At 40.7% G+C, this 13,132-nt stretch overlaps 1 protein-coding gene across 1 annotated transcript in view; it reads right to left on the bottom strand.

The window, feature by feature from the left end:
* PARD3B (par-3 family cell polarity regulator beta) overlaps positions 1-13,132 on the bottom strand; it is a 980,330-nt gene that overhangs the window by 916,519 nt on the left and 50,679 nt on the right. The gene's annotated exons all lie outside the window — the stretch shown is intronic.

Below are 13,132 nucleotides of genomic sequence, written 5' to 3'. Positions count from 1 at the left end.
ATGTGCTTAAAGATCAGACTTCGAAAGAAATCTCTCCACTCCATTCTTATCCAATGGGGGGAAAAACAAAAACTTCAAGTTCATTATTAACAGATGTATTCAGAAAAAAAAAATCTTATTTTAAACTAAACAACTGGACAAAAAGATTCAACTATCTAGCTCGTAGCTCAGTCTATAAAAAACAATCACTTAATATTATAAGGTTCACATCCCCTGTAACTCATTTTGCAAATAAAACTGTAGAGACTTGGGGCGCCTGGGTGGTTCAGTGGGTTAAGCCAACTCTTGAATTTGTCTCAGGTCATGATCTCGGGGTTGTGGGATCAAGCCCTACTTGGGCTCCACACTCAGCTGAGAGTCAACTTGAGATTCTCTCTCTCTCTGCCCTCTACCCTTCTCCCCCCAAATTCACACTCACTGTGTCTCGTGCTCTCTCTCAAATAAGTGAACCTTTTTAAAAAATTATAGAGACTTATAAAGTAGTGGTCAACATCACAAAAGCATGAACTATGAATGAGATGTTACTTTTAAAAACTGCAAACTCATCACTTCAGTTCTAGGGCAAAAAAGAAAATTGTAGATATTTCCTCTATAAACAAATTTCATTTAAAAATTGTCCTATGCCCTTCTTCAACCAACGTACCATACTCTATGTGCTTTTTTTTTTTTTAAGATATTATGGATAGTTTTAACAATGGTATTTTGCAAACGTTCACTTAAGTTATACTAGAACCACAAAGCAAAAGAGCTATAAAAATCTAAATTCAGGCAACAGAATGAAGCAAATGGAAGACACAGGACAAAGAGCTTAAGAGAAAAGGAGGGAAAGGATGCAGGGGATATTTACAACCAATGACAAGGGATTAAAATCCTTAATACAGAAAGGGTTCTCCCAAAAACAAAAGTAGTGTCTATTTTTTTCTTTCAAACTATAAACAGCAACAACCAAAGGGGAAACACATATGGCAGAAATTAACTTCATTAGTACTGTTTTTTTATTCGAAGATTTTTTTTAAGTAATCTCTATACCCAGCGTGGCGCTCGAACCCACAACCCCAAGATCAAGAATCGCACGTTCTACTGACTGAGCCAGTACATTACACAGCCCCCCGCCCCCACCAGTACTGTTTACTTAAACAGCAAAATGTTTAACCATCAACACCTGACAAAAATGAAAAAAGACGGCATTCTCAAGCATGGTTGTGATCAGTATTAGATTGGATTTCTTACTAAATTCTGTAGGAAGACTGTACCAAGGTTTTATAAACATGCACATCTAATGGTTCAGTAGTTCCAATATAAAGAATTAATCTAAGGAAATAACAACGGCTATTCAAAAAATCTGAGGGACAGGTGTTCACAACAGAACCGCTCATCACTGTGAAAAGTCTAACCACCTGAATATCCAACAGCGGTGTAATGTGTCAATAATCTGTGATGCGTGCACACAGCATCATGTTGTGTGGACATGCGTATGCATGCATGCACATTTTTCTTTAATTTACCTCTTATATAAATTCTATGTGCCAGGTACTGTTCCAAGCATTTTACAAATATTCATTTATTCCTCATAACAACCCTATTATATGGGCATTATCATTATACCCATTTTAGAGATGACGGGACTGAGGCAGAAAGCTAAATAACTTGCCCCAAGTTACACAGCAAGTAAGTACAAGAGCTGGGACTGGAAGCCAGGAGCTCTGGCTCCACAGGATACACACAGCCACATATAAGTACATTACCTCTTAGAGTGCGATCATAAGACTGTAAGTAGAATGATATGTTTTACATATCTATATTTTTTCATGTTCCAACTTGAACATGTATTATTCTTACAGGAAAAAGTTTATTGGTTGTTTTGTTATTTTTTAAGATTTTATTTATTTATTTTTCTGAAGGGGAGAGAGAGCTCTAGGTGGGGGAGGGAGAGGGAGAGAATCTCTAGCAGATTCCCCGCTGGGCACAGTGCCCAATGCAGGGCTCGATCCCACGACCCCAAGATCATGCCCTGAGCCGAAATCAAGAGTCAGATGTTCAACCCACTGAGCCACCCAGGTGCCCCAAGAAAAAGTTTGTTTTAATGCACCATTAAAAGAGTAACCCAGGAAATAAGTAAGAATAGGAAATGTAAAGTCCAAATAGTCAAGGAAGAGATGAGAGATGAGGCTTCAAAACGGGAACTAAAGAGACGAATAGAAGGCCAAGGTCTGAGCTTAACTTTTATTTGGTGGTCTTCACTGGCAAATGTCAAATACTCTAGGAACTCTATTCATTTGTAGCTCTATTTCCCAAAGGCTCTTATCCATAACAGTAATTCTGTGGGACACTAATAGTTGTGCTGTGATAAGAAGGCACCACAATCATCTGATTTTATACACTGGATTAAACAAAGGTAAAATGATTTCTTTGCCACAAAAACACATTCAAACCTTCAGTGACTCTACCAGTGACTAATATTCCCCAACTTTTTGGCCATGAAATTATTTTCCAAAGATCTCATAATACCGAGGCTGTATAGCGAACACCCTGGAAAATGCTGGTTTCGAATATTTCCACTCATTCCCTCAAACAATGACCAAGTGCCTACAAGTGCCAGGCTCTCCTCAGGACAGTGATGTAAATGAACGAGAGAGAAGATGAGTTCTAGGCCCAGTGCACCAAGCACTGGCCCATGGAAGACTGTGTACTCAGAGTAGAAGAGGGTCAATATCACCTGTTCCCCTGCTCTGCGATGTTTAAGAACTGAAATGAGTTTGCAAAGCACATTCCCTCATGTTAGCAGTATAATCCTATGCAAACAACAAGCTTTTCTCCATATTCTAGAGCTAATATCACTTGTATATCACAGTTTCTAATACATTGGCTGGAGAGAGAAGTGGGGGGAAAAAAAGCATTTTCAGGGGGAACTCCTAGCAACAAATACAAAAGCATCCACACCTGGAGACTTTTAAAGGGCTGCACTCTTTAGTGAGAACTGATTCATGGGAACCTCTTATTTATCCCATAGGCATCACTAGTTCCAATAGCTACCAGAAAAAAACCTGCAGCAGCCCCTGTCCCATGAGAAAAATTATTTCATTCTCAGCAGTGAATTGTGGAGGCATCACACAGCATGGAAGACTGTCCTCATCACACATCACGAGCATCACAAAAATCAAGCCAACGAATTAAGCAGGTTAATTTCCCATACCCAATTCTCCAGCCAGCTTAATTCCTTAAAAGCCTGAAATTGCTGCCTTTACACACATATAAATATAAACCACAAACACAAATGTTCTCTGCAATTATATTTCTTGCTAAGCTTCGCTTACTTGAAAGATTATTTGGAGGGTGTTCTGTGTTTTTGTACGTGCTGAGAGTTTTTTTTGTTTTTTTTGCAACTAACACTCCACACGCTTTTCCACCAGGCAAACGAACCTCTAATCCTCTAAAGCCAGCAAAAGGCAGACCCTTTATGAGCAGCAGGATTCATCCTTGAACGTAGCGTCAAATAACCACTTCATTGTCTTTCTGCTAAACAACTGAAAAAATAAGCACGTGCCATGCATTCTTTGTTTCCAGAATGGCAAAATAAAAAGGATACAGGAAGTTACTTGGAAAATAATGTTCAATAAGATTCCATTACCACCCAGGAAACCCTGCTCCAAGACCCTCAACATCCCTACAAGGGAAAAACAAGGAGGAACAAAATATACAGGAAAAGCATAAAAGATGGTTGATAATTTGAGGGGCTGGGTGGGTGATACACACATGTGGGCAAAAATGCAAAGTTCTTCACAATAAAAATTTTTTTAATGAAAAAGGAAATAGCGGTTATTAGGCCATAAAAAGCAAAGACATTATATCCATTTTTCTGATTTAATAATTCTAGAATTATGAAATTCATTCTCTATCAAAAGACCGTCGCAAGACTCAAAGTGCTGTATTGTTTTTATGTCTTTGTACCCAGTAATCAGAGAGCTCCACGGCAAGAGAACACATCTCGCTTCCAGCATCTAGAACCACACACAGCACCTGCAAATAATCAGTTGCTCAAATAATAATAATAATAATAATAATAATAATAATAATAATAATAAAAGTTTGCTGAAAGAATAAAATCCTATTTGTTTCACTGGAGAATTCAAACTGAGCCCCATAGTACAGCAGTCTCTCATTTCCCTTAAAAATGAAATTCTGAGTCTCAATTTTGACCAGGGCTCTAATTATTACAAAACATAAGACAAAGCGAAAACAAATGAAACACCTGGGAATAGACCCTTCTTTTACCCACGTAACATTACATAAAGATACGTGACTCTTAGGAACTTAGTTTCCTCAGCCCCAAAATGATAAAATAGACCTTACAAAATGATTGTTTTTAATTGGATAAAATATACAAATGCCCCACTGCTTTCTATGTGGCAATAATGCTTCGTCTTCTGTAAACTGTTTCTTCCCACCCCGCTCCTAACTTCCATGCCCCCGCATTCCCCACCACCAATCTTCTGCAAACACAGGCAGTGATCTCACCAGCACGGAGGGGAGGGGGGCAGACTCAAACCACCAGCCACTGTCTGGAACACACCACCCTCTGTGGTACCCATCCTCGCCACAACTCTCAGGCATCATCCCAGCTTTCATCTGCTCAGGGCTTGTCCTCACATCGAGATTTAGAAAGAGGAGGATTCCCAAAGTAGGGAGGAGAGGGGCAGACTAGACTTTGTTCTCCATTGGAAACTGTAGAGAGAGATGCTATCTGCTGGGCATCTCAAGCAGGCATTCTGAGTGAACTTTCCCAAAGAAACAAAGAAACTTCCACATCACGAAGGTACGCCAAGGGTCAAGCAGGCCTTTCTGACCTGATGCAGCACCAAGCACCCTGTGTCACAAGGGACACCTGCAAACTACTCAGGGAGATTTTTAGAGGAAGCCCTTTCCAGAAGATAGACTCGTGATCCTATGGAACAGACATTTCTCTCTCCAACTCGCTGCAAGCAACATTGAGAATTTTGCACCCAAAGACAGTGATAGTGGAAGAAAATGAATGAAGACACCTGATCAGACCACCTCACCAACAGCATCATAGCTCAGGCCTCTATTTCTGGGCTATCTACACTGCAGGGTTTCAAGTACTTTTTTTTTTTCCTTTTGACTGTATTTTCTGACTTTTTCTCCAATTATGCATGATTTTTGTAAGTCAGAGAATAAAGTAACCAGTAACCAGATCTATGTAAAAGAAAGACAAACATTACTGTCAGTTAGGAAGCACACTTATAAAATTCATTGGGGAAACGAAAGAGGTCATGAGGAATTCAAGGGCTGCAGGTGACACCCCAGCACTGGGATCTGAAGCAGGAGCTCTGGGGTCCCATGGCCTGGGTACACACTGGCTCCACTACTGGTTAGATGTTGGATGCTGGACAAAATGACTCGCCCCTTGCCTGTTCACCTGTAACATGTACATAAGAGTACTTATTCAAAGGATGCTTGCAAGGATTAAATCTGTATAAGGCCTCAGTACACGTGTTTCTGAACACAGCAAGTTCTCCACATATGGTCATCCTTGTCACACTCTCTGGGTTCCTTCCACATCCTACTTAGAGTGATGACCATCTGAATTCTTTGCTATTACTGTGAAAATTTATGTTGGGTAAACTCTAAACAAAGGAACTGGAGGAGTGCCTGGATGGCTCAGTAGGTTGAGAGACCGACTCTTGACTGCAGCTCAGGTCATGATCTCAGGGTCCTAAGATCAAGCCCCACGTCCGGCTCCACACTCAGCAAGGAGTCTTCTTGAGATTTCCTCTCCCTCTCCCTCTGCTCTTCCCCTCTCCCTAAATAAATAAATCTTTAAAAAAAAAAAAAAAAAGGAAGGAACGAACGAACGAACAAACGAACCAGGGAACCAGGGTGGCTCAGCTGGTTAAGTGTCCAACTCTTGATTTCAGCTCAGGTTGTGATCTCAGGGTTGTGAGATCAAGCCCTATGAGTCAAAGAGCAAAAAGATGATTTCATAATGTGTACAGACCTGAGCAGAGACCTGACTCTTGCAGCGCTAGCATTTGACCTCATCCCTATGTATTTACAAGGAAAACGTCACAAAGTCTTTTTACCCAATTATTTTAATTCCTTAATCTTAGCCTCCTTTTCAGTTATTTAGTTCTGCCCTTTGTTTCCAGGGGCAAGTGTGACGGGACCACTCTGTGACAGCTTACAGTGACATCATCACTATCAGGATCGGTCCTTATGACAGAGTTCTGGGTTTGAAGAAGCAGTCAGGACACTGTTGTCGGGGCGCCTGGGTGGCACAGCGGTTAAGCGTCTGCCTTCGGCTCAGGGCGTGATCCCGGCGATCTGGGATCGAGCCCCACATCAGGCTCTTCTGCTATGAGCCTGCTTCTTCCTCTCCCACTCCCCCTGCTTGTGTTCCCTCTCTCGCTGGCTGTCTCTATCTCTGTCGAATAAATAAACAAAATCTTTAAAAAAAAAAAAAAAAAAAAAAGGACACTGTTGTTAAGTTCCTTAGTGAAAGTTTTCCATAAGGTCATGTTCACACTAAAATACTTAGATACCACCACTAACATTTTACAGTAGGCTGGTCTGTAGGGACCAACATGGTTGGCAAGTCATTATTGTTGGTTAGAAGTCATGTCTGAGGGGCGCCTGGGTGGCACAGCGGTTAAGCGTCTGCCTTCAGCTCAGGGCGTGATCCCGGCGTTGTGGGATCGAGTCCCACATCAGGCTCCTCCACTATGAGCCTGCTTCTTCCTCTCCCACTCCCCCTGCTTGTGTTCCCTCTCTCGCTGGCTGTCTCTATCTCTGTCGAGTAAATAAATAAAAAAATCTTAATTAAAAAAAAAAAAGAAGTCATGTCTGATTCTTGAGTTGTCTGGCAAGTGAGATCACTCCCTGTGCTAAGTACTTACCTAGAAAAATTAAAGGAAGCCAAATGATACCCCCGATAGATAAACAAAATGTAGTGTATCTATACGATAGACTATTATTCAGCCATAAAGAAGAGTGCCAATACATGCTACAACATGGAAGGACCTTAAAAACATGCCAAGTAAAAGAAACTGATCCCAAAGGACCACATATTGGTTCTTTGTTTCCATTCATATGAAACTTCCAGAATAGGCAAACCTCTAGAGACAGAAAGTAGACTAGGGGTTGCCAGTGGCTGAGGGGATTAGGGAATGACAGCTAAGATGAGTGGGGTTTCTTTGGGGAGTAATGAAAATATTCTAAGACTGACTGTAGCAAGAGATGCACAACTCTGTGGATACACTAAAAGGCATTAAATCGTACATCATAAATGAGTGAATTGTAGGATATGTAAATTATATTTCCATAAAGCTGTTATAAAGGAAAAACTGGGCATAAATCATTAAAAAAATTATAAAAAAATTTAAAACATCGGGGCTCCTGGGTCGCTTAGTCAGTTAAGCAGCTGCCTTCGGCTTAGCTCATGATCTCAGGCTCCTAGGATCGAGTACCACATCCGGCTCTCTGCTCAGCAGGGAGTCTGCTTCTCCCTCTCCCTCTGTGCTCTCGTGCTCTTTCTCTCGCTCGCTCTCCCTCTCTCTCTCCCTCTCTCTCTCTCTCTCTCTCTCGCGCGCTCTCTCTCCCTCTCAAATAAATAAATAAAATCTTTAAAAAAATTTTAAACATCAAAAATATTCTATGAAGTTAACAGTGAAATAGCTGATTATTTAATCTTGTTTTCATCATTGGGTGCTTTAGAAAACAACTGTTATTAAAACAACAATTTTCAAGGGAAGCCTTTCTGTGTTTTTCCATGAAGAAAAAAATCACCCCAAAAAACGCACATCTTTTAATACAATCTATTAAATAAATGGATGAGGCATACTTTTTTTTCTTCCACTAGGTCATAAAAATATTGTACTTAACTCATGCTATGGGTTTCCAGGGAAAAGGAGAGCCGATCTTTCTACTCACTGCTGAGAATGTGAGTCAATTGAGCATTTTTAAAAGTACTCTAGCTTCCTAAAATGGATGTGGTTGGTCCCCTCAGACCCTTGGCCTCTGGCCATCTCCTACATCGCCTTTACTGCAGAGGTCACTGAGGGGTCACCGGTTTCCCTCTTGCCACCCAGATAGGTCTATATTTCAACCATACCTAAATGATAATTGTCCGCCTTACTTGCTTTTCAGATCACAAAATTGCTGCATTAGGAGAAAAAATGATATTCAAATTATCCATTATGAGAATCTTATCAAATGTACGTATTTTTAAAAGACAACCTTAGCTCAGTGAAAGGCAGGAAACCATTATATAGTAATTTTGCATTATGCTTTCATGACAAATGCATCATTACATAGGAACGTTTCAGTTCTAATCCACCTTGCACAGTGGTACTCCAAGAAATTAATGATGGGCCAAACTGAAAAAGTTGGGGAAATTTTATCGAAATCCTGCATGCTTCTTAAAGATACGACTATTCTCACCCAGATACAGTTATAAAATTAAAATTCAAGAGAATTATTTTTATAACTCCCCCATCTTTCCCAAGCCTGACACTCGGACACACCATTTGCTTATGAACCTTACCCCGAAGCCCCAAAGGACATTCTTTTACTATAGCATCGAGTTGGCAGCTATTGTTCTAATTTCCCTACTGATGAGCCAAACAGTTAATCTGTTTTAACACACAACACATAAAAGGTTTCATTTCAGTCCAGAAAAGAGAAAGAGACACTTATAATCACTGGGCATTCATATTTGAATGACAGCTAAACATAAAGGAACATCAGGCATGCAGCCATCTGGAAAAAAGCTGGTATTCTTTCATATTATCTGTTCTCAAACCTTTAAGACAAAAGGGTCAGAGGTTGGCCCAAGACTTCCATTTAGTAAGATGCTCATTTCAAATCCATGGCCATTAATAAACATTCTGTCAGCTCCACAATAAAAGACAATCAGCTTCCCTCTCTTGCCATTTGGTGCATTCTGAAAGATGGCTTCATAATAAACGTATACATGCACACTTAGACTTACTTTATTTACCAGGATAAATTGTGTGTGCCTGCTTAGAAGTAATACTTTTTTAGTTCCAAATGAAAAAGAAACATAGTTTACTGAGTATTAATACACAGTAATTGCAACATTCATTTTAATATAAAAGACAAAGTAGGCAATCAACCTGTGCTTATTATTAAAATTGCAATTTTTCTCTGTTAAAGTTATTGAACCCCAAGTGGAGATATTAAATTTATTACAAATTCTGAAGAAAACCACAATAATAGAAAAAAGCTCACTGCCTTTCTTTAAAACAAAACCCTATTTTATGTTGTGTATATAATTTGAAAATGCCTCTTCGTCCTTGTTATTCCCAGCTCCTTTCTCCCTAGCCTGTCCACGAAAGCCTGAATCTCACCATTTACGCACCCGGGAGAGAGCAAGGCAAAGACTCTCTGTGACTGATCATTGGCATCAGCATCCATGTCAACAAGAAGAAACGAAAGCATCCATAGACAAAGGTGTCCATTTGCATGCAGTTTTCACAGTCACGAGGCGGGGGGGGGGGGGCATGGGGGCACGACGGACCGCCCAGGATAGCAGTTGATCAATAGCAAACTAGAAACCAAGGCTCTGATTCTCTAAAGCAAATCCCCACCTCCCACCTCCAATCAGCCCAAAGGACCCAGTCTTCACTGTTGAAACTAGGGACTGGTTGGGATTGCTGCCCACCAGGCTTCCCATCCCACCACCCATCCAGCCAGAACACTGCTGCCTCTCCTGGCCTGGGGGGGGGGGGTGGCAGGAGACCTGGCTTAGCTCCATACCCAGTCTGCAGCCCTCCCATTCTCTAAGGAGGCTGTTCTGCAGTTCTGGATGTTGGGCCCGTCCCAAAGAGAAGCCCTATAGGGAGAGTATGCAAAGAGAGCTCACAAGCCAACGTAGAGACAGGAGGGCCTTGCTATGATGGTGTCACCGCAGAAGAAGGAAGTTCTCTGCCTAGAGCAACCAAACATCCTGATTTTCCTAGAGTATTTCAGTTTACACCTGTGGTCCGGACATACTTATTAACAGCACCCCCTTTTACTCCTCAAAGTGCCTTAATCTGAATAAGTTATTCAGTTGCCCTATGTATACCTGTCTGGAGGAGTCCTGGTTAAGTCCTCCTTCACCCTCCCATGGTCCAGGAATATTCCCCTTCCCTCATCTCCATTTCCCCACATTTGAGAAGTGGCCAAGGTTAACTAAGCATGACTAAAGTTCTATGTGAAACAGTAACTGGGTGATAGGATTCAAAGGAAATGAAAAACACCCTCTCCTCTGAAACACCCTCCTCCATCCACACTTCTCCTTTCCCCTGACTCCTACTCTTACCCCCCCTCAAAAAAAAATCAGGTCAAGCACCTTCCCTCTAGGAAGCCCTCCCTCCCTGAATTCGGTCACCCTTTTAGTCCCAGAAAGGATATGTACATTAGGTGTTCCTCTGCTTCTCTTTCTAGATCCCCCTATATAGCTGGCTGAATCACGCACTTACTACCATGCACCGCCCACTAGAGGGTAAAGAATGTGCCTCTTAACCTCCCTATCTTCAGAACTCGGCTCAATGCCTGCCATAAAGTGGGCATTTACTGTTCACTAAATGATTTTTTAAAGTATTTTGGGGCCAGAATATGATGGGCCTTTAGGCCTTGAGCAGGAGGTAGAGTTTCATGCTGTGGACAATGAGAAACAAGAGTAAACAACATTTTGAGTAGGAAATGACCAGATTTGTTTTTAGAAAGATGATTTCAGCCAAAGGGCAGAAGACAGACCTGGAGGGTTTCACCCAGTCCCTGTAATCACACTATCAGATAGTTTGATAATCCCCCCTTAACCTCGTATTTCATATCCAACCCACTCCCCTATTTCCTACCATTCCACTTCCTTTAGAAGTATTACCATCTTACACATGTAAAACACCTGAAGTTCTGTCTTTTTGTTTTATTTTGACTGTCATGTCCCTATCTCTGTCTCCCACATCATTTGGTCCTCACCATAATCTTAGGGTAAGGAGATCCCATGCCTGTTTTCTCCATGAAGAATCTCATATAGAGATGATTTGCCCAAGACCACATAGCTAGTAAGTTTCCATATTTCAGCTCTGAGATATGAAAGAAATAGTTAATAATAATAATCCTCTTCCTAATACTCCCATTCTGTCAAGGGCACCAACATTTTCCTTGCCACCTGCACCAAAAATCACGGTCATCTGAGATTCAAATTCTTTTTGTCATTGACTATTTCCAACAATCCTTTTGCTTTTTCTTTAATTCCTTCCATTCTGATCCATCTGTCCTAACCTGGACTTCCTTGGTTCAATGGAACATGTGCTCAGTACCTAGAACACTGAGTAACAGCTATAACGGGACTCACTCCTAGCTTCTATTCTCTTCCTGTTGTAGGGCATTCTCAACAACCCAAACAGATTAATAGATTAATACTGACAAAAATACTGTCTTCATCCAGTCACACCAGTGCGAGAAAGCCTACAGACTCTCCAGGAACCTCAATGTCAAGCTCAGAGTCAGCACAGTGGCATGTGAATGAAGCCTCTTGGTACATGGTCTTATTTTATTTATCCCATCTTCTCATTGCCACTACCCTCCAACATGAGTACTGTCAAATCAGATCAGCCTCCTTGCAAATCTGCTCTATCTATTCCCACATTAATATTTCTGTTCCCCATCTTAACAACTCTATCCCTCTTTTCCTATGAACATTTCCCAACCCTTCTGCTTCTAGAACTTTTAGCCTACTTTTCCACCTAATGTCCCAATGACAGACTCTCTTATACTTTGCCCAAATTATACCACAGGAGCATGCACTGTTATCCCAGCCACTGTACATGCAACTACGTAAGGGCAGAGAGTGCTTGTCCAAAGCCTCCATTGGTCTCACTTGCGTGAGTCATTCCCTAAGCAATCTGGTAAGGCTTCATCAATGCTTATCTAGTCTTACCATATTCAAATTTAACCACACCTGTGACAGTTTTGTTTTGGTTTGGTTTGGCGGTTGTTTTTTGTTTTTGTTTTGTTTTGTTTGTTTTCTTTTCTTAATGTGGTATCCCAAAGAGTTTGAGAAAGAGAAAAACCAAAGCCATGAGCCAACTGGAAACCACAGTTTAGGAGGGATGCTGAAGGAATAGGGGATTTTTTAGATTGAAGTAGAGATGCCCCAACCTTCTGTGTCCTCTGGAAACCAGAGTTCAAAGACTTCTGCATGGAAGGGGAACTGATACAGATAATTTCCAATTTTAAGTATAATGAGTCTAATTAAAAAAAAGAAATCTTTCTCCAGGGACTGTTGTTCATTTGGGGGGAAGAGGGAATGGAATTTTTCTTTCAATTTATGTATTTTTAAAGTAAACTTGGGAATCCATTTTAAATGATATATTTCAAATGGAAAATGGAAGAAGCACCTTTCACTGATGTATTCTACAATAAGATTTAATTTAAAAATAAAGATTAGGAACAATTATGCAAAGTAAATGAAATTACCAAATATAATGATGCAGTGCCTTTGAAAACCATGAAAGAAACCAAAAGCCCAATGGAAATATTTGCATTTCAAATACTGGGAGATGAAAGTTTTTGTAGGAACCAAAGCAAAAAATCTAGCACTAAATAATGGTGAGGACCTTCCCTAAGATGAGTCCTTATGATTCAGTCCTTGAATTAAATATACAGGTTACCTGCTTACTCCAGAAGTTTCAGCATCCTCGATATTAAAAAACCATTGCATTATTACAGGCCAGCTTTTTCTCATTAAGTGTATGATAAATGGGTTCCTGTAACTCCCACATATTGTTTAATGTGTTCTGCGTGAAGGAATTCTAAATCTGACATGACCAGAAGAGCCTAGGTCCATTCACTAAGTCTACACAACAACATGAGAAGCAATTGGTTTGGGTTCTAAAGTCAGATACCATGATTTGTTACAGTGGGTTTTTTTCCTACCTCGATCAATACCACACTAGTTCTAATGCACACCCTCCCTCAGAGTACTATGAAAGGTGTATAAGCAAGTAAAAAGCCATCTGAGATGACCCAGGGACTGCTCTTCTCCCTCAGAGCAAAAGAGAAAATGACTGATTATGTTTGAGCTGAATGAACTTCATTTTAGTAATTC

This window comes from Ursus americanus, chromosome 1, assembly GCF_024610735.1.
Source record: "Ursus americanus isolate L20-20 chromosome 1, mUrsAme1.1.p, whole genome shotgun sequence".
Classification (NCBI taxonomy): Eukaryota; Metazoa; Chordata; class Mammalia; order Carnivora; family Ursidae; genus Ursus; species Ursus americanus.
The sequence above is the reverse complement of the archived record's forward strand: the minus strand, read 5'-3'. Positions and strand labels throughout refer to the sequence as shown.